We start from the raw sequence: 21,158 nt of genomic DNA, 5'->3' as shown, positions 1-21,158 counted from the left end.
CGATTCAGATCAGAAATTAAAACAAATCATTACACAATTTGATTTTTTTTTTAGTAAATTCAACAAATTATGAGAATACATGCGTACAAAAACCGGACCATTTTAATAATATCCGGGAATCCGGGCGGATACGGACTAGTCTCGACATTTTCCTTGAATATTTTGGCACGCCCGGATAAAACCGGGAAATCTAGAATGCTATATGTTCTAAAAACCTTCGATGTTAGAAAATTTTGAAATCGATTAAGAAATATATTAAATTGATTGATAAACATAAGAAAAAATAGCTTAATTGAAAATCATTATCATTGTTTTGAAGACAAAGGTAAAAATGGACACTTATTTAAAAAAAAAAACATTTGAATGAATTAATCTCGCTCAAATTCAATATAGCTGAATGTCAGTTGGAACGTCTGAGAAAAATAATCTTTTTCATTCAATTGAAGTAATTTAAAGGTTTATGACAGATTTCAACAGTTGAAGTATGAAAATGTTATGGCCAGTCATTTGATCAATTTAATAGCATTCAATTTACAGTTGAATTAATCTGATTGATCTAAATGATTTCATGTCACCCTAACCTAATAGCTTCAGTACCGCCATCTGATAAAAATAAAAACGTTTTTAATAAATACGACAGATGGCAGATTTGTATCTCTCTAGCGGAAAACTACGCAGAAGGTGCTTAAAGAAATCCATTCATGAACTAAGATTGATTTATTTTCATTTATGTCGATTTCAATTTGGTATATCTTTATAAATTTATTTCACTTGCATTAGTATGTTTGACTGGTAGATGTGGATACTAACTAATGGTGCTGAGCTAAGATTCAATAACAATTTTTCCAATGATCGAATAGCACGATAAATTTCTTTTCCTGACTCAGGGATAAATATTTATTTCGAATGGACGCAAATAGCGGCAGCAATTTTATTTTTCCTTACCACCCGGAAAGGCGGAACTCACTTTTCTAGTAAGTATTTATCCAATAAAAATAAGGAAAGCCCAGAACCAGCAGTACTAGTAGGTATACAGAAAGTATAAGAGAGCAATCATTACACTCGACTGAATCGACTCACTTCCCATAAGAAAAACCGTTAAATTCATGACAAAATTGTGCAGAACGATTGCCCGTAGATGTCGATGTCGTGGCTTTTTCATTTTGTAAACCGGGCTTGACTAGCCAGCACCGCCGCCACATCGATGAGGAGATCCAACTGTTTGACGTTTAACTTTCTGCTTTTGGACTTAGGACTCGAGGTCCGGAGATAAAGTTGCAATTCTGCTAGAGTTCAAACGCTTGTGGAAGTTTTGAAGGGTATAAGTATGGCAAGAAAAAAAACTTGAAAGGAAAGGAATGCACCCAACCCTATCATAAACAACATTCAATCGTTCCGGTTCAGTGCCTGCTATGGTTTTTGGCTTCCCACTCTAAGTCACTCACATTGCATTGCATTGCAAGGTTCCGACATAGTAGGTTAGGTATACTCACATGTGTCTGCAGAGTTTGTGCACGTGCAAGGAATGGACAAACAAAATGAGCGTAACATTCTACCGGGAAAAGTTGGTACCTACTTTCCCCCGAAGGAAGTCAGCAGAGAACACCCAACTAGGACACAAAATAGTCACTGTGCGGTTGCCTAAAATCGAGCCAAATTAAAATATTGTGTCTTTTGGCTAAAGTTTTGGGAGATGGTTTTTGTGGTCTTCCGTAAAACTATTTTTAAGAGTGTAGTAAAAGTTGAATTTGAGCTTTCAGAAATAGTTAAGGACGAGTTTTGAAGGTCTTTCCATTCCTTTAAATTTCTTTCCTTCAATCTTTTTGTAGCGATATTCACAAAAAAAGAAACAAGGCAACTTGAAATGCCATAGAAAATTTGGCCACCGGGCATCTTTGGGTCATTATTCATCGGTGTTTTGTGGGGTGCTTGTTTGGTCCGAATTGCAAATTGTCGTTTTCTTGCGATCCCGGTGAATGTTGTTATTTTTTTCTACCCAATCCTGGTTGGTCTAGTCAGGAGTTGGGTCACTTCCGGAGGGGACATTCGCAACCCACACATATTCAACTGATAGTAGTGCTTTGGCGCTGGAAGAGAAACTACCAAACCAAAACGAACAAAACGGAAAGTGTTCGACGATGTCAAACACTACTGGGTGGAAAGCGAAAAAAAAACGCAACTTCTAGCTCAAGGAAATTCCAAACTGTCTAAACTGGTGTAATATGTTTTCCAAATTTATTGGCCAAAAGTGAGAGCCCTATGCTACGTCCATATAGCAGATGTAATGGAGTGATATTTTAAACGGTACCTTACCGGGTTCAACTTTCGTTTTTTTTCCTGTACATTTTACTATCAACGAGAATGACTTCTGCTCGAATTCGACCCAGAGCAGCAATAATTGAGGTTATGTGTCGGAGGAACAAACGGACTTCAGGCAGCATCAAAAGCAGAGTTTTAACCGTTAAACCGTGACCATCAATTGCCAAAGTGCACTACAGTTTACAACCGAAAACGGAACGAATACCGCGAAGTCTGATTGTACGGTTACGGGGAATAAATTAATTTTGGTTTTTGACGTTTCCCGCGCCATTTTGGGTTGCTTCGATCGATCGGCGGAAGAGCGAGGATGGAAGTGTGGTCATCGAAAAAGCGCCAACTTCGATTTGCTAGATTTATAGCTACTTGTTTGGTGGACCACGACTACGAAAGGCATTATCTTCGAATTTCGGTCATCTTCCACCACAAATCTTCATTATTCAGTAGATTTAATAAAACTGAACCGGTCATAAATCTAGCTGGGGATCCGATTCTGCTGCTGCTGCTTGATGTGGTGTTCAGCTAGCCAACCGAATGACGTTGATGCTGATGGCAAAATTTGGATGTGTAAACCAAGGGCTCATAAATTTCCGTGAGGTCAATCTGTCCCGGTAGGATGTTTGTCCTCTTGGTGGTCCCAATGGAATTGATTTCTCGATTGATTACCTACTTGGAACAGAAACCGGCAAATGTTATCATCGACTGAAGAGCCATTGACTCGAAACAAACACATAAATGGTAAAAAATTTAATTATTGAGAGTTAAGATACCTACTAAAATAAGAACTTGCTTCAGTAAAAAATTCAAATGTGAAATCCTCAATTCAAGAAAACATAATTTGTAATTTTGAAACTTTTTTTTCTAACATTTTTATGTGAGTTTTTATATCACTTTTGTATTTTTGTTAAAGAACTAAAGCATTTTAATGATATTCATACTTTTTGTCATTTTGCTTATATTGAAATTTTTGTCAATTTTGTCATTTTTGTCATTTTTGTCATTTTTGTCATTTTTGTCATTTTTGTCATTTTTGTCATTTTTGTCATTTTTGTCATTTTTGTCATTTTTGTCATTTTTGTCATTTTTGTCATTTTTGTCATTTTTGTCATTTTTGTCATTTATGTCATTTTTGTCATTTTTGTCATTTTTGTCATTTTTGTCATTTTTGTCATTTTTGTCATTTTTGTCATTTTTGTCATTTTTGTCATTTTTGTCATTTTTGTCATTTTTGTCATTTTTGTCATTTTTGTCATTTTTGTCATTTTTGTCATTTTTGTCATTTTTGTCATTTTTGTCATTTTTGTCATTTTTGTCATTTTTGTCATTTTTGTCATTTTTGTCATTTTTGTCATTTTTGTCATTTTTGTCATTTTTGTCATTTTTGTCATTTTTGTCATTTTTGTCATTTTTGTCATTTTTGTCATTTTTGTCATTTTTGTCATTTTTGTCATTTTTGTCATTTTTGTCATTTTTGTCATTTTTGTCATTTTTGTCATTTTTGTCATTTTTGTCATTTTTGTCATTTTTGTCATTTTTGTCATTTTTGTCATTTTTGTCATTTTTGTCATTTTTGTCATTTTTGTCATTTTTGTCATTTTTGTCATTTTTGTCATTTTTGTCATTTTTGTCATTTTTGTCATTTTTGTCATTTTTGTCATTTTTGTCATTTTTGTCATTTTTGTCATTTTTGTCATTTTTGTCATTTTTGTCATTTTTGTCATTTTTGTCATTTTTGTCATTTTTGTCATTTTTGTCATTTTTGTCATTTTTGTCATTTTTGTCATTTTTGTCATTTTTGTCATTTTTGTCATTTTTGTCATTTTTGTCATTTTTGTCATTTTTGTCATTTTTGTCATTTTTGTCATTTTTGTCATTTTTGTCATTTTTGTCATTTTTGTCATTTTTGTCATTTTTGTCATTTTTGTCATTTTTGTCATTTTTGTCATTTTTGTCATTTTTGTCATTTTTGTCATTTTTGTCATTTTTGTCATTTTTGTCATTTTTGTCATTTTTGTCATTTTTGTCATTTTTGTCATTTTTGTCATTTTTGTCATTTTTGTCATTTTTGTCATTTTTGTCATTTTTGTCATTTTTGTCATTTTTGTCATTTTTGTCATTTTTGTCATTTTTGTCATTTTTGTCATTTTTGTCATTTTTGTCATTTTTGTCATTTTTGTCATTTTTGTCATTTTTGTCATTTTTGTCATTTTTGTCATTTTTGTCATTTTTGTCATTTTTGTCATTTTTGTCATTTTTGTCATTTTTGTCATTTTTGTCATTTTTGTCATTTTTGTCATTTTTGTCATTTTTGTCATTTTTGTCATTTTTGTCATTTTTGTCATTTTTGTCATTTTTGTCATTTTTGTCATTTTTGTCATTTTTGTCATTTTTGTCATTTTTGTCATTTTTGTCATTTTTGTCATTTTTGTCATTTTTGTCATTTTTGTCATTTTTGTCATTTTTGTCATTTTTGTCATTTTTGTCATTTTTGTCATTTTTGTCATTTTTGTCATTTTTGTCATTTTTGTCATTTTTGTCATTTTTGTCATTTTTGTCATTTTTGTCATTTTTGTCATTTTTGTCATTTTTGTCATTTTTGTCATTTTTGTCATTTTTGTCATTTTTGTCATTTTTGTCATTTTTGTCATTTTTGTCATTTTTGTCATTTTTGTCATTTTTGTCATTTTTGTCATTTTTGTCATTTTTGTCATTTTTGTCATTTTTGTCATTTTTGTCATTTTTGTCATTTTTGTCATTTTTGTCATTTTTGTCATTTTTGTCATTTTTGTCATTTTTGTCATTTTTGTCATTTTTGTCATTTTTGTCATTTTTGTCATTTTTGTCATTTTTGTCATTTTTGTCATTTTTGTCATTTTTGTCATTTTTGTCATTTTTGTCATTTTTGTCATTTTTGTCATTTTTGTCATTTTTGTCATTTTTGTCATTTTTGTCATTTTTGTCATTTTTGTCATTTTTGTCATTTTTGTCATTTTTGTCATTTTTGTCATTTTTGTCATTTTTGTCATTTTTGTCATTTTTGTCATTTTTGTCATTTTTGTCATTTTTGTCATTTTTGTCATTTTTGTCATTTTTGTCATTTTTGTCATTTTTGTCATTTTTGTCATTTTTGTCATTTTTGTCATTTTTGTCATTTTTGTCATTTTTGTCATTTTTGTCATTTTTGTCATTTTTGTCATTTTTGTCATTTTTGTCATTTTTGTCATTTTTGTCATTTTTGTCATTTTTGTCATTTTTGTCATTTTTGTCATTTTTGTCATTTTTGTCATTTTTGTCATTTTTGTCATTTTTTGTCATTTTTGTCATTTTTGTCATTTTTGTCATTTTTGTCATTTTTGTCATTTTTGTCATTTTTTGTCATTTTTGTCATTTTTGTCATTTTTGTCATTTTTGTCATTTTTGTCATTTTTGTCATTTTTGTCATTTTTGTCATTTTTGTCATTTTTGTCATTTTTGTCATTTTTGTCATTTTTGTCATTTTTGTCATTTTTGTCATTTTTGTCATTTTTGTCATTTTTGTCATTTTTGTCATTTTTGTCATTTTTGTCATTTTTGTCATTTTTGTCATTTTTGTCATTTTTGTCATTTTTGTCATTTTTGTCATTTTTGTCATTTTTGTCATTTTTGTCATTTTTGTCATTTTTGTCATTTTTGTCATTTTTGTCATTTTTGTCATTTTTGTCATTTTTGTCATTTTTGTCATTTTTGTCATTTTTGTCATTTTTGTCATTTTTGTCATTTTTGTCATTTTTGTCATTTTTGTCATTTTTGTCATTTTTGTCATTTTTGTCATTTTTGTCATTTTTGTCATTTTTGTCATTTTTGTCATTTTTGTCATTTTTGTCATTTTTGTCATTTTTGTCATTTTTGTCATTTTTGTCATTTTTGTCATTTTTGTCATTTTTGTCATTTTTGTCATTTTTGTCATTTTTGTCATTTTTGTCATTTTTGTCATTTTTGTCATTTTTGTCATTTTTGTCATTTTTGTCATTTTTGTCATTTTTGTCATTTTTGTCATTTTTGTCATTTTTGTCATTTTTGTCATTTTTGTCATTTTTGTCATTTTTGTCATTTTTGTCATTTTTGTCATTTTTGTCATTTTTGTCATTTTTGTCATTTTTGTCATTTTTGTCATTTTTGTCATTTTTGTCATTTTTGTCATTTTTGTCATTTTTGTCATTTTTGTCATTTTTGTCATTTTTGTCATTTTTGTCATTTTTGTCATTTTTGTCATTTTTGTCATTTTGTCATTTTTGTCATTTTTGTCATTTTTGTCATTTTGTCATTTTTGTCATTTTTGTCATTTTTGTCATTTTTGTCATTTTTGTCATTTTTGTCATTTTTGTCATTTTTTGTCATTTTTGTCATTTTTGTCATTTTTGTAATTTTTGTAATTTTTGTCATTTTTGTCATTTTTGTCATTTTTGTCATTTTTGTCATTTTTGTCATTTTTGTCATTTTTGTCATTTTTGTCATTTTTGTCATTTTTGTCATTTTTGTCATTTTTGTCATTTTTGTCATTTTTGTCATATTTTGTCATTTTTGTCATTTTTGTCATTTTTGTCATTTTTGTCATTTTTGTCATTTTTGTCATTTTTTTTGTCATTTTTGTCATTTTTGTCATTTTTGTCATTTTTGTCATTTTTGTCATTTTTGTCATTTTTGTCATTTTTGTCATTTTTGTCATTTTTGTCATTTTTGTCATTTTTGTCATTTTTGTCATTTTTGTCATTTTTGTCATTTTTGTCATTTTTGTCATTTTTGTCATTTTTGTCATTTTTGTCATTTTTGTCATTTTTGTCATTTTTGTCATTTTTGTCATTTTTGTCATTTTTGTCATTTTTGTCATTTTTGTCATTTTTGTCATTTTTGTCATTTTTGTCATTTTTGTCATTTTTGTCATTTTTGTCATTTTTGTCATTTTTGTCATTTTTGTCATTTTTGTCATTTTTGTCATTTTTGTAATTTTTGTAATTTTTGTAATTTTTGTCATTTTTGTCATTTTTGTCATTTTTGTCATTTTTGTCATTTTTGTCATTTTTGTCATTTTTGTCATTTTTGTCATTTTTGTCATTTTTGTCATTTTTGTCATTTTTGTCATTTTTGTCATTTTTGTCATTTTTGTCATTTTTGTCATTTTTGTCATTTTTGTCATTTTTGTCATTTTTGTCATTTTTGTCATTTTTGTCATTTTTGTCATTTTTGTCATTTTTGTCATTTTTGTCATTTTTGTCATTTTTGTCATTTTTGTCATTTTTGTCATTTTTGTCATTTTTGTCATTTTTGTCATTTTTGTCATTTTTGTCATTTTTGTCATTTTTGTCATTTTTGTCATTTTTGTCATTTTTGTCATTTTTGTCATTTTTGTCATTTTTGTCATTTTTGTCATTTTTGTCATTTTTGTCATTTTTGTCATTTTTGTCATTTTTGTCATTTTTGTCATTTTTGTCATTTTTGTCATTTTTGTCATTTTTGTCATTTTTGTCATTTTTGTCATTTTTGTCATTTTTGTCATTTTTGTCATTTTTGTCATTTTTGTCATTTTTGTCATTTTTGTCATTTTTGTCATTTTTGTCATTTTTGTCATTTTTGTCATTTTTGTCATTTTTGTCATTTTTGTCATTTTTGTCATTTTTGTCATTTTTGTCATTTTTGTCATTTTTGTCATTTTTGTCATTTTTGTCATTTTTGTCATTTTTGTCATTTTTGTCATTTTTGTCATTTTTGTCATTTTTGTCATTTTTGTCATTTTTGTCATTTTTGTCATTTTTGTCATTTTTGAAAGGTTTTGAAATTTGCTATGAAATGTGACAATAATTTACTCTGTTATTTTTGCTATCAATTCAATCTCACCGATTTTTTGTTACAAATTCTTAAACTTTTTTTCATAGAATTATTTTTTCTTCGACTATTCTTATACTTTCTTTCCAGTGCTCGAATAACTTTCTTCACAAGCTTAACGCCACAGGAATTGGGAACTTATTTTTTGTTCTCACTCGTCGTAACATTTGCTATTGCTGCTGCCTCGAACTTAATACGTGCCAAGCGGGTGTTGGGATGAAAAATTAATGAATGTCACACATTTTCCCATGGTGGTATGGATGTGAGCAGTGACGAAGTTTTTTTTCCTCTCCGCTTCTAGGTTTTCTACAGAAGCTGTAGCTTAGCGAGGAGAAGCACAGATTCTAGGAAGGCTAAGCTGCAAAGATTCGTGTCGTATAAACAAAAGCACACATTTCAACTCAACTATGGAGCGAGTGTTTGATCCTGCTAGTAAACATTCTATTGCTTTAAGATGTGTAGTTTAGGAAGCAATTTTTTGCCTTATGTTTTTAAAGCTATTAAGACATTCCGTTCTTCCTCTAAGATTGTAGTAAAATTGGGTTATTTGTTGCTAATTTTTTTTAAAAACACCCATAACAAACCCACAATACCCCAGAGCAACGCCAACTTTGTTTATTTTTCATGCACACGGAAAAAAATGAACCTTAAAACCATTAAAGAATTTTCTTGAAGATAACTGGAAGCACCAGGTGATAGTGCTTATTGGTGTTATTCATCAAACTATTGGAACAGTATGCAAAAGATGTTGGGTTTATTTGTTTGAAACATCTTTTTTCAGAAAGTAGTGTATGCAATCAATCCCACGCAGTGCAACGCAGCCCACTTTCATCACATCATCTCATATCGATAGAAGGAATATTACATGAAATTTGCATACTACAAACAGCTCGGAATGCGTGTGAAGAAACCTTTGGACCAAATGGAACGTGTTCCGTCACTCAGAACAACGGAAGCCATACCTTCATACATACGAAGAACCTTTTCCAGCTCTCGCTCGATTTTGTCCTTCCTGGGTTGGCTGGCAGCGCACATACGGTACTTTCGGATTCCAATATGTGCCCTGCGTTCCTTCTGCTTCATCCGACATCCGCAACCATATTCCTTCTCGATAATAACGATCATCGACATTCTTGTGAGCTTTTTTCCGTGTGAGGTTGACTTTCTTTGTACTACCTACCTTAAGAGTGTTACTCTCCATGGATCACAGACAAGTGGACGAACGCATTTTTTAACCAACTTTAGCTTGAATTCTCAAACTGAAACACAAGATCCGTTAATCAGTGTATCCACCTTGCACCTTCTGCTCGATACCTTCCTACTGCTAGGGACAATATTGGTGAACGATCCTTTGATGATACGGGTACCTACTGAAAGTGGGGGAAATGTAATATGCTTGCAAATATGAGAGAGCCTGGCGAAAAATGAATGCATGCAATTCGAAAGCAAAAGTCAAACGTGACGTTCCGCGTGAATGGCTGGAATATGTAGGTACGTATGCCAGTAGAAGTATCGGACGCCCAATTGTGTTTGCTGTGACAGTTCAAACGATGTCAACCTAGAGTCGGTTTGAACTCTGTCCGAGTGTGATGGATCTCGCACGAAGATAAATGATATTAAGCCCAAAAAAGAAGTGATGAGGTCTTTAAGTCTTTGAAGAAGGTATCCGAAATATGAATCTTAGAGCCCGCCACTCAACAAGTACCTGAGCACCGCTCAACTCTTTCTCTTTCCCCGTGGAAGTTGACAATTTTAACATCAATGTTCCGAAAACTGATCGAGAAAACGTTTAAAAATGCGAATTAAATTTCAATTTGAGACTTTTCAAAAGGTGTGTTCCTTAAAAGAGAACTAAGTTGGCCTTGCTCGAGTGCGGTCGTGTTTATTTTCCACGATCACGTTTTGCTTCGTTATTCTTCGAAAATAATTTTTCCTTAACAGGAATAAATAAAATATTTCTCAAAACCGACGGTCGTGTATTATTATTTTTTCCGCGATGCTCGTTGTTGTAGTTGTGAAAAATGCTATAAAATAAGGTTAAAAAATGAAATTTTTGATAATGGCCGTCGTAATTTTTCCGTTTTGGATTTTTATAAAACGGATGTGAACTTATGTAATCCAGCAGGTCATTATGGAGTTAACACTAATTAAAACTAGCAAACTTGAATCGAGTGAGCAACCAACGGTTAAAAAAGTATTTTTTTTTTTCAATGGTTGATTCAATTTGTTCATTGATTCTGCTTGGGGGAGGATGGTGGTGTCGCGTGGGTTGGAATAGCAGAATATGAAAAAAATGGTGTGTTTTGTTGGGCTTTTTAGTGTAGAAATTTGCGAATCTTTTTTGACGTGGTATCCGGGTTGATTAAGTTTGAGTGAAATATTTGCAACAAAGCTTAGTTCATTGGAGTGAAAAAGAAAAGGCTGCTGAATGAGCAAAGCGTGCAGAAGGTATTGTCTTATCTCCGTAGCTTCCGTCGTAGAGAGCGCGTTCAACTCGGATAAATACCTCGCGGCCTTGGAGGTAACCTACAAACGTACGCGATGAACCAAGCAGCTCGGCTTACGCAGAAGGTAAAGTCTTTTTTTTTCTATGCTTTTTTGACAGGTTCGGACGCACCCTACTCAGATGCTCCCCGACGAAAGAGTCACCCTACACCGATCACGGACTGGTAGGGGAAAGGTTTCCTAAATGGGCCTATCGGGTTAAATGACCCTACGGCTGTTTGATGAAATGGCTGACTAGACAGCTTATCTGACCAATGCATTTTGAGGGTGATACGCTTAGAACATAAACTCAAAAAAATTTAAAAAATCATACAAGGTTTTGATACATTTTGATGTAATATTTCGACTTTTAAAAATTATACGTAAAGAAGCTTAAAACAAAAACTAGGATGGTTTTTGTTTCTTACTCAAATAAACTTAAGAAATTAAACATATTTCAGCTTTTATGGAGGTTTAATAATAATTATACAGTGGAATAATAGAGTGTTTTTGTATGCCCCCATTATGTTTGTAAAATGCCTCCATCCTAAAATAACAGGTTAAATAGAATAAAAAAATGATTTTTATCATTGAACCTTCAAATCTAAGCTCTGAATATCATCTTAAGAGGGATTTGAAGATCTAAAAACAGATTTGATAAAGTTTTTCTCATGGATGAACTGTATCCATAGTATGGCAACCCTAACTTTTGTTTTATTCCATAAAATTATAATATACATAGATTTTTATGAAACTTCAGCTTTGTCGTACGGCAATTATTACTTTCTAGCAGTTTAAATGAAATTAAACGAAAATATTGCCCAAAAACAGAAATTATGTTCAAAACATAAATAGGCGCATTTAGCCCGCACGGTTTGTGGTTCGGCATTTTAGACAACACTTATAATAAAATCATTTTCTTGGAAACGGAAGAAAATTTTAACATAAAAATTACTCCAATGTATAGAAAACAGATTTCTGCACACGTGTATATAGTTTTTGTACACATATTCAATGTGATGTTTGATTAAATCAGTGTTCTGCTTAATAGGCGCATATAGCCCGCTCCTCCCCTACTGGTTCCAACTCCCTTGTAGGGCAGTCATGATCCAGATGAACCCATCGCTGACCACACGCCAAGTATTGAAATCCTCACACATCCTCCGCTGTCATGTCGGGTCCATATGCGGCAAGCATGTTAATGCAAACTTAGACAGTTAACACTACGTGCTCTGGTCATTTGATGTGCTACGTAAGTTCACTGAATAAAAGTATGGAGAAAGGTTGTCAGGTGGATTCAGTTTATATTGACTTTGCCAAAGCTTTGACCGTGTGCCGCACAAAATATTGGTTGCAAAGCTGAATCGACTAGGTTTCCCGGCTTGGGCACTCGAGTGGATTGCCTCATATCTAACCGACCGTCAGGCTTTCACCAGGATACGAAACATGCGCTCACGAATGTTTGCCACACCGTCTGGAGTTCCTCAAGGGAGCCATCTCGGACCCTTGCTGTTTATAATCTTCGTGAATGACCTGTGCTCAACACTTCAGTCCGATACACTCCTCTACGCCGATGATCTGAAGATTTTCCGAAAGATCCATAACACTGTTGACTGTCTGGCCCTGCAAGCTGACATCGCTAGACTAGATGAGTGGTGCCGCTTAAACGGAATGTTAGCAAACGTAAAAAAAAAGTGTAAGATTATAAACTTTTCTCGTGCAAAAAGGCGATTCATTTTGACTATCAACTAACCGGGGTTAGGCTGTAGAATGTGCAGTCTATTCTCGACCTAGGAGTAAAGATCGATAACAGGCTCACATTTGCAGAACATGTCGCTCTTACTTCTGCAAAAGGATTTGCTGCTCTCGGATACCTACGTCGGAACACCAAGGATTTTGATGACGTTTATGCATTGAAAGCCATATGCTGTGCTTCAGTACGTAGCATACCGGAGTACGCCGTCCAGGTGTGGGCTCCGGCTCAAAGCACACAATGCCACCGTCTTGAACGAGTTCAGCGATGTTTCCTAAGATACGCTCTACGGCGTCTTCCCTGGAATGACCCGATCCAACTTCCACCGTACGAGGAAAGGTGTGCTCTGATATGCCTAACCTCACTCGAAAAGCGGCGCGTCGAACTGCTGCAAGGTTTTATATTCGACACATTGACCAACCGTATTGACTGTGCTTACATTCTACAACGTGTTAACATTTATGTACCAACGAGAACACTTCGACAATGTCAGTTTCTTTCAATTCCTCACCACCGTACTGCCTATGGCCAAAACCACCCTATTGACAAGTGTTGTGAACTTTTTAATTTAGTGTATCATTTGTTTAATTTTAATATGTGCAAACGTCGTTTTAAAATAGGCTTAAGAATAATTTCCTAGTTTTTAAGTCATCAGTCTGTACGGTAATTAAACCAAAGACGAAATAAATAATAATAATAATAATTGTGTCACCGCAGATTAAGTAGAATGGCGAAGTTACATGTCCAAACCGATGGTGGTACTGCCTGAAGCATCCGTGATCAGTCGAGAACTGCGTCATGCAGAAATCCAGCTGTCCATATTTCCGATCCATCCGAAATCCGACGATTCTGCAGATTACACTGCCTGCTAAAGGCTGCCTTTCAGGCTGCCGCTCCGTACCGCACAACGGACGAGGTCACGCTCGCTTGGACCCTGCTTCTGCTGCAGCGGATAGCTGAGTTGTTCGATATGGCTCGCGAGAGGGATGCCGTCGACATTGCCGCTCTTTTGCAGGCGTAATCAGCATAGCTCGTGAAACTAAGCCGATCGTCGATCTTCACCCCTAAGTACTTGGGCTCGAATGCGCACAGTCCAGCAGCAATCGTCCCTGTTTGTGCTGATCAGGTTTGTGATCACCATCTCAGTCTTGTGGTGAGCCAGACGCAACTTCTTGAAGCGCATCCAAAAATATGCTTACGCAAAGCGACGACGACGAACCAATCATTGTGAAATTTGGTATGTAAGAGTTTTTGGGGTCGGAGATGGTTTCTAAAATACTTTCAAACGGCTCCGACTTAAAGAAAGGGGGGGCTCTAATACAAAATTACTACACATATGTCACAATTCTAAACATTTTCGGATACTACTGAACCGATAAACGTGAAATTTGGTGTGTAGCCGTTTTCAAGACCGTAAATGGTTTCTCTAAAACTTTCCAAAAAGAGTAGGCTTCCATTTAAAATTAACAAAAAAAGTATACAGTTCGAGCAATTTTCGGACACTACTGAAGCGATCATTATGAAAATTAGTACGTAGCCGTTTTCTAGACCGGGACAAGTTTTTATAACACTTTCAAACCCCTCCGAGTCCAAAAAGGGGGCTCCCATATAAAATTTGAAAAAAAGTCGATAAAATTTGGAAGCCCTACCCTGGGAAGAAAGTTCAGGTTTTAAGCGACTTCAGCAGATCAACTTTCTTAGTTGTTGAATATTTACTTTCCTTTAGCACAAAGTGGGATTCAGTCCTGATTGAAATCAGTGGCTGTTGGTTTTTGAGAGCTTTGCCGTCTAGTTTCAGCTTCGACTTCCGAAGGAAATCGAGACAGGACAACTCAGGACATATGTTCTTAAAATGTTACATTCAAAGGAACAACATTTAACCGACTTTACTCTAACTTTTCATGAAAAAAAAATATTGAGAGTATTTACTCTGATAACATTCAAGCAAAATTTAATTAAAATGTATCCAATGAATCAAAATCAAACCGGTTAAAAGCTTTAAAATGCAGTCTGCAATAAATTTATTCATTCTGTTCGGAATCAGGATCAGGATCAGGGTGCGAGGTGCTCGTCCGTTTTACGATATATAATAACCTAGATATGAATTCCACTTGGATGCCTTTTTCGAAATTCCTTTCTCGGTTATCTGACCAAGCAGAGCAGGACCAACCGATGAGCAACTAAAAAAGTAGAACCCTCAACCCCAACTTTTGGCTCCTCAGCTCTGAAAATCGGGCAACAGCTGCAGCACAAATCAACAGCAGCAACAACAAAAAACGGACTAGAATAAACTCATTCATTTCTCTTCATTTGATTCGTCTCGCATGCATGCATAAAATCCAATATAAATAGTCTCAACATTTGCCTTGCAGGGATGCTGACTGGGTGCTGTTTAGATCTTTTTGGGAGCAACACATTTGGGTGGCCGAAGGAAGGATTTGCTTACGACTACGACGTCGTCTCGAGGAATGCCCAGAGGGTATCTGTTTTGAGTGGAGTTACCCCTTTCTTGTTGAACATCCCTACCATTGCAGTGATAGCTAGGGGTGTTTCGGTATCTACACATTTGGGAGTTTTGCACATCCCATCAGAGAAGGGAGTGAAAGAGCTAAAGTTCAATTTATCGTGAAAACGATACTTTGCGGTAACGGGTCCAATCCAAACGCCCCCAGTTTCGTTGCCCGGTTGGGGTCATCTTGTTTTGCAGCAGCATGTTTTTTCTCACGCGTGGCCCTCTGGACTGGACCGGAGAATCCGAGAGGAGCGGGAAGGTTTACATCGTATTTCAACAACCATTACAACACCCCCTTTAATAGTGAAACAGTAAAACAGACTACGGCGAGTACCCAAAATACTCCGAGAAGAGGGGGACCATTAGGTGGAGGAAAACCCGATGGCTTCATTTTGGCCGAGTCTGGATCTGGACCGTGTTACCGAGAGAAGCACAAAATGGGTGTTGACCCTGATGGCTGCTATTTTTAAGGTTCAACAATATCGATAAGCAGTATCATTAATAATCACAGAACGGAGAGAACAAGACCGAAATGTTTTACAAGCTACATTAGATTTTACGGTTCGTCTCCTGCCAGACGGTCATCAAGTAGCTATGAAGGTGCCTCGGGAATAAAATCCCTGACATTACGGAGCAATCTCCAGATCCCGAGAAGAATATAGGTGCTGCTTTTATGGGTCAGTTAAGAGGGTACAACTTTGATGCAAGTGACCCGTGTGGGACGGAACCGATAACCTGTCACTTAATTTTTGGTCAAGCAGAAATCTTCATAAACCCAAATTACCCTTCCTTTTAAGGATTATTTTAAACAGAATTAAGCCTCACGGACACGCTAAAGGGATACAAATAAAATTTAAATCATTTTCCATTTCTAATCAAGTTTTGAGAAACATATTACAAATGAAATTCATAGAGAGTTGGCCATGAGAAAAATAGTGATCGGCCGTGTTTATAACAGCTCCGTGAAAATTATCTCGATGGATTTTTTTACTATGGAAGCGTTATTTTAAAAATTGAGAAATACGAAATTGGACCATGTGTAAAAATAGAAAGATTTTAAAACAAGTTTCAAGAAGTTTATCTGTTTCAATTCAAATTTGGTTGTGGCGTTCCGGTAAATTAAGCGCTATTACATCTGCCAACAAAAGTGTTCTGGTATCTTGTTATCCTGTCTTGGTAAACCCGTTCCGATATATAACAATTTTTTTTTATTAGAATATCTTATATCTTACGACAGTTCATTTATTCCTTGATATTTCATTCTACAACATTACATTTGTCCAATTGTGTTTTAGGTATAGAACTTTCTTCAAAGTATTTTTAGACAAAAAAGGAAGAAAATCATTATATTTTATTTTATTCATGAAATGGTTTTTGTGTTTTAATAAGTACATACTTAACATGTCATTCTATCGATGAATTCATAAAATTGGCAAGGTTTAAAATAGATTGTTACAAAGTATCATCTCAAGGAAAATCACACTATTTCATGGAAAAACAGTATGTATTATTTCTCTAATCGAAAGATTGATTCTCTGATCACTTAGCAGGAAAAAATATTTTATCAAGGGTTTAAAAAATTCAAATGAATCTTATTGCTAGAATAGGTCAACCAGTTGAAAGGCCTTTAAGGGGGGGGGGGGGTAGGGTCTAACACTTTCAAAAAATCGATTTTTTTTATTTTTTTATTTTCTTATTGTAAAACATTTCAAGAATGTTGGGTCAAATTTTCAAGTCAATTGAAGCAAAACTGTCGAAATTATAGGCCTTTATCTCCTCCTATCTTATACTGCAAGAAAGCAAGAGCAGAAACTTCAAACGCGTTTTTCTCGAAAGCACATTTTAAAGTCCGTGGACATCGTCATTTGAAAACTACTTATCCGATTCTTTTCAAATTTGGAACATATTTTCAACATATAAAATACCAGACCCCAACGGTTTTCTTTTTTGTTTTTTTTTTACTTTGGGGAGATTTTACAGGTGAAAAATGGCGGATTTTTTCGTGAAAAATCGTAGTTTTTACTTCAAACAGCCACAAAAATTTCATAAAATTTTTTTTTAGTTAAATAAAAACGTTGGGGTCCAGAAAAACATCTATTAAAAAATATTTTGCTCTGATTTTTTGACTTCAGATAATTCTGTGCTGAGATACAGTGTCCACCGCAAATCCTGTTTTTTAAAAGGCATCCTCGAAAGTGCTCCGTCACTGGCTCATTTTTCAATATTTTTCTACGAAAAAATTACTAAATGTTCTTTTAACAATGCTTTGTATAATGCAAAAAAATTGAATACATTTGTTTGAACGATAGCTCTAGAAAAAAATCGTGAAAATGGTGTTTTTTTTATACCCGTTAGACCCTACCCCCCCCCCTTAAGAAATAAAAATATAAGGAGTCCTAATTTAAAGGATGAATTACCAAGCTGGTAAGAGGATTTTAAACAAAATCAAATAGAATAGAGTCCTAATTTATCAAAAATTTGATTCACAACTTGTGTATTGCATTATAGGACGTGATAGGAGTTGCACTGAGAAACATTCAGGAGCTCAGGAGTATAGGTTTTTCTTGGCCACATCACTTACCAAGAGGATCTCCATGCCACATTTCCTTTACCCCTAAAATTCTGCGTGCGATTTTTGGAGGGATGGCGTACAGCCGGTCTCCGCAAAACAAATTATCACATGTGCTGCACTTCCCTTCCTCTATCGACTACACGGACTTGGCCGGCGTTGTTATTGGTTCATTTGTAAGTAAGGAGCGTATTCGAGAAAAATGCAACACTTTGTTTTGTGAATAACTTTTGAATGCATGAATGGATATTGATGAAATTTTCAGTGAAGCTACTTAGTAATGTAATGTGTACGTGTACAAAATTTCGAGACATTCCGTCAAGTGGTTTTTGAGATAGCGTCCGGTACTGATGGTCATTGATAACATTTATTGGGCAGAATCGAGAAAAATCCAGAAAAGTTCCAGTGGGAGACCCAAAAACAGTTGGAAATCAAGTATTTGGCCAAAGTTCACATGGTGAATCGTTTAAGAAGACCTAGAGGACCCAATAGTGAGCTAAAATTTGAATAAAAGTAAAGCTTGTTGATTCCATAAAGTAAGAGGAATGTGAGAGGTTGTTTGAAGCTCAATCCGAAAATATTGTTACGCAGTTCTGACTAGTGCCATAATTAAAGGATGAGGTAAAAAGGGAGAAAAGTGGTGAATTGTACAAAATTAGTCAGTTACGAAATAAAGCTTGATGTGTAAATCACGACTTGAGCGAATATCAAGATTCCGTAGTTGTCCGTCAAGTATTATGTCATTCAGTGAAGGAAGGACTTGTCGAGTGCCATTGTAGCTGATTTGTAGTGTTGTGAAGTGATTAAAAGGATTGTGGAAGTTATAACAGAACCGCCAATGCCGATGAAAATCAAGTTTTGCAGAAAAAAGTCAGATAAAAGTTTTTGATAAGCGAAAAGTCGCGATGCGCCCCAGGGCTTATTTGAGAAAGCTAGTGCGCAAAATATTTGGATTCCTTAAGGGGAGATATTTTGTAAAATTTCGTAATGGACAGCAAAACGAACTCATTAGCGGTCACCTGGCAGGATTCCAACCAAAAATGTTTAGTTGACAAGCCTCGCCTATGTTTCCTGGAAATAAACAAGAAAGAAAAAATTGTGAAACATGTTGTCTTGTACTTGAGGAGGCTAACGATCTGTGGAAACTGTAAATTACTCGGTCTTTCATAACGATGGACACTATAAAGGGCTAAAAATACAAAGAAGTATGTATCCAAATGCGACCGTTTTCTCTGAGAAGCACTTCAATAGGTCCACAAAGATTATACTCTGTTTTGGTTGGATCTGGAATCGTGCCATTACGCAAAAACGATGGTGGAGGGAAGAAAAGTCAAAATGATTTTGAAGGTGAAACATCAGAAAACAGAAAACGTAATCTAAAAAAGCCTTGATCTAAAAAAAAAGATGGCGCACGTGTTGCCCAAAAATTAAAGTCTTAAAATGTCTTCATTAGACGATATTTCCAAAACCACTTGACAAAACATCACACAAATTTGCAAATGTAAACAGCCAGGTTACATCTCTGAAATTTTCATTAATTTACATCCATGCATTCAAAAGTTATTCACAAAACAAAGTGTTACATTTTTTTCGAATACACCTAGGTTTTTTTTTACACGGTTTTTTTTACGCGGTTTTTTTTTTACACGGCTTTTTTTACACGGTTTTCGGGAATTAACACGGTTTTTTTTTACACGGTTTTCGCGAATTAACACGGTTTCTGAGAGAAAATATTCTAAGTCCTTTTCAAAGGAAAACACTTAGAATCTTTTTGAAGTTGGGAAAATCTTATCTCTTAGACTAAGAACATGATACTCGAGACCTAAGACCTGGGACCTGAGACCTGAGACCTGGGACTTGAGACCTGAGACCTAAGACCTGAGACCTGAGACCTGAGACCTGAGACCTGAGACCTGAGACCTGAGACCTGAGACCTGAGACCTGAGACCTGAGACCTGAGACATGAGACATGAGACATGAGACATGAGACATGAGACCTGAGACATGAAACATTAGAAATTAGACCTGAGACCTGGAAGCTGAGACAAGGGATATTAGACTTGAGACCTCAGCATGAGACATGAGACCTGAGACCTGAGACCTGAGGCATGAGACAAGAGCCATGAAACATGAGACTTTAGACCTGAGACATGGGACATGAGACATGAGGCATGAGACATAAGACATGAGACCTGAGGCAAGAGACAAGAGCCATGAAACATGAGACCTGAGACCTGAGACATGAGACTTTGGACCTGCGACCGGAGACAAGCTACTAGAATTAGTACTGCGAGAAACAAATTTAGCCCCGATTTCTACATGCGACCCCTCTAATGAAAGGTTTTGACTTGTAGATGACGAAAAAATAGTGTCGCGACTTCGCTAGTACAAGCTACTAGTGTTAGTACCGCGAGAAACTAGTAAAACTCCGATTTATACTTGCGACCCCTCTAATGAAAGGGTTTGACTTGTAAATGACGAAATACATTGTCGTGACTTCGCTAGTACAAGCTACTAGGATTAGTACCGCGAGAAATTAGTTAAGCTCCGATTTCAACCTGCGACCCCTCTAGTAAAAGGGTTTGACTTGTAGATGACGAAAAATAATATCGCGACTTCGCTAGTACAAGCTACTAGTGTTAGTACCACGAGAAATTAGTTTAGCTCCGATTTCAACTTTCGACCGGTCAAATGAAAGATAATCATACCGTTTGCACAAAAAAGTTTTAAAGTTGATTGCACATAAAATTGAGGTAGTCAGAAAAATTATTGGTTCCACCAGTTGTGATGTATTTGTAATGTCGTAATGCATGAAGCACCAATTGCAGTAGTGTTTGGCTTTGTTCGAATTAAATTTTATATTTTTTGAACCATAAATGTTGAAGAAAAAGCATGACGATTCAAAAAACATTTAGGGGTGAAAAACACTGTAACAAATTCTACTAGCTGAAATCATAAAAATTCATGATTGGATGGATAAAAATATTGAAGTTATATTTTCATTAACTGCAAATTTTTCAAAGAATGCGATGTTTGATAAAAATTTTCGAAAATTTGTAGCATCTTGTTCAAGTTTTCAAACAATCAAAAAACGCACGGGCTCACAGCTCTCAGAGCTCTCTAGAATGATGATTTTACTCAATTTTCAGCTGGGTGCTGCAGCTTCTGCTTGCGCGTTTAGATTTATTATGCCAGTTATTAAAACAAAACGTGATACAAAATATAAAAAATACACTTTAAATACTATTCAATTCCCCGGATTCTCAAGATTACCCCCTGTAACCAATATTACCAAGAAGTAAATCCCTTTCCCTTGACGGGTCGAAAGTTGAAATCGGAGCTTAACTAATTTCTCGCGGTACTAACACTAGTAGCTTGTACTAGCGAAGTCGCGACAATGTATTTCGTCATCTACAAGTCAAACCCTTTCATTAGAGGGGTCGCAAGTATAAATCGGAGTTTTACTAGTTTCTCGCGGTACTAACACTAGTAGCTTGTACTAGCAAAGTCGCGACACTATTTTTCGTCAACTACAAGTCAAACCCTTTCACTTGAATGGTCGAAAGTTGAAATTGGAGCTAAACTAATTTTTCGCGGTACTTACACTAGTAGCTTGGACTAGCGATTTCGCGACACTGTTTTTCGTCACCTACAAGTCAAACCCT

Source organism: Uranotaenia lowii, chromosome 3, assembly GCF_029784155.1.
Source record: "Uranotaenia lowii strain MFRU-FL chromosome 3, ASM2978415v1, whole genome shotgun sequence".
Taxonomy (NCBI): domain Eukaryota; kingdom Metazoa; phylum Arthropoda; class Insecta; order Diptera; family Culicidae; genus Uranotaenia; species Uranotaenia lowii.
This window is presented reverse-complemented; position numbering follows the sequence as displayed.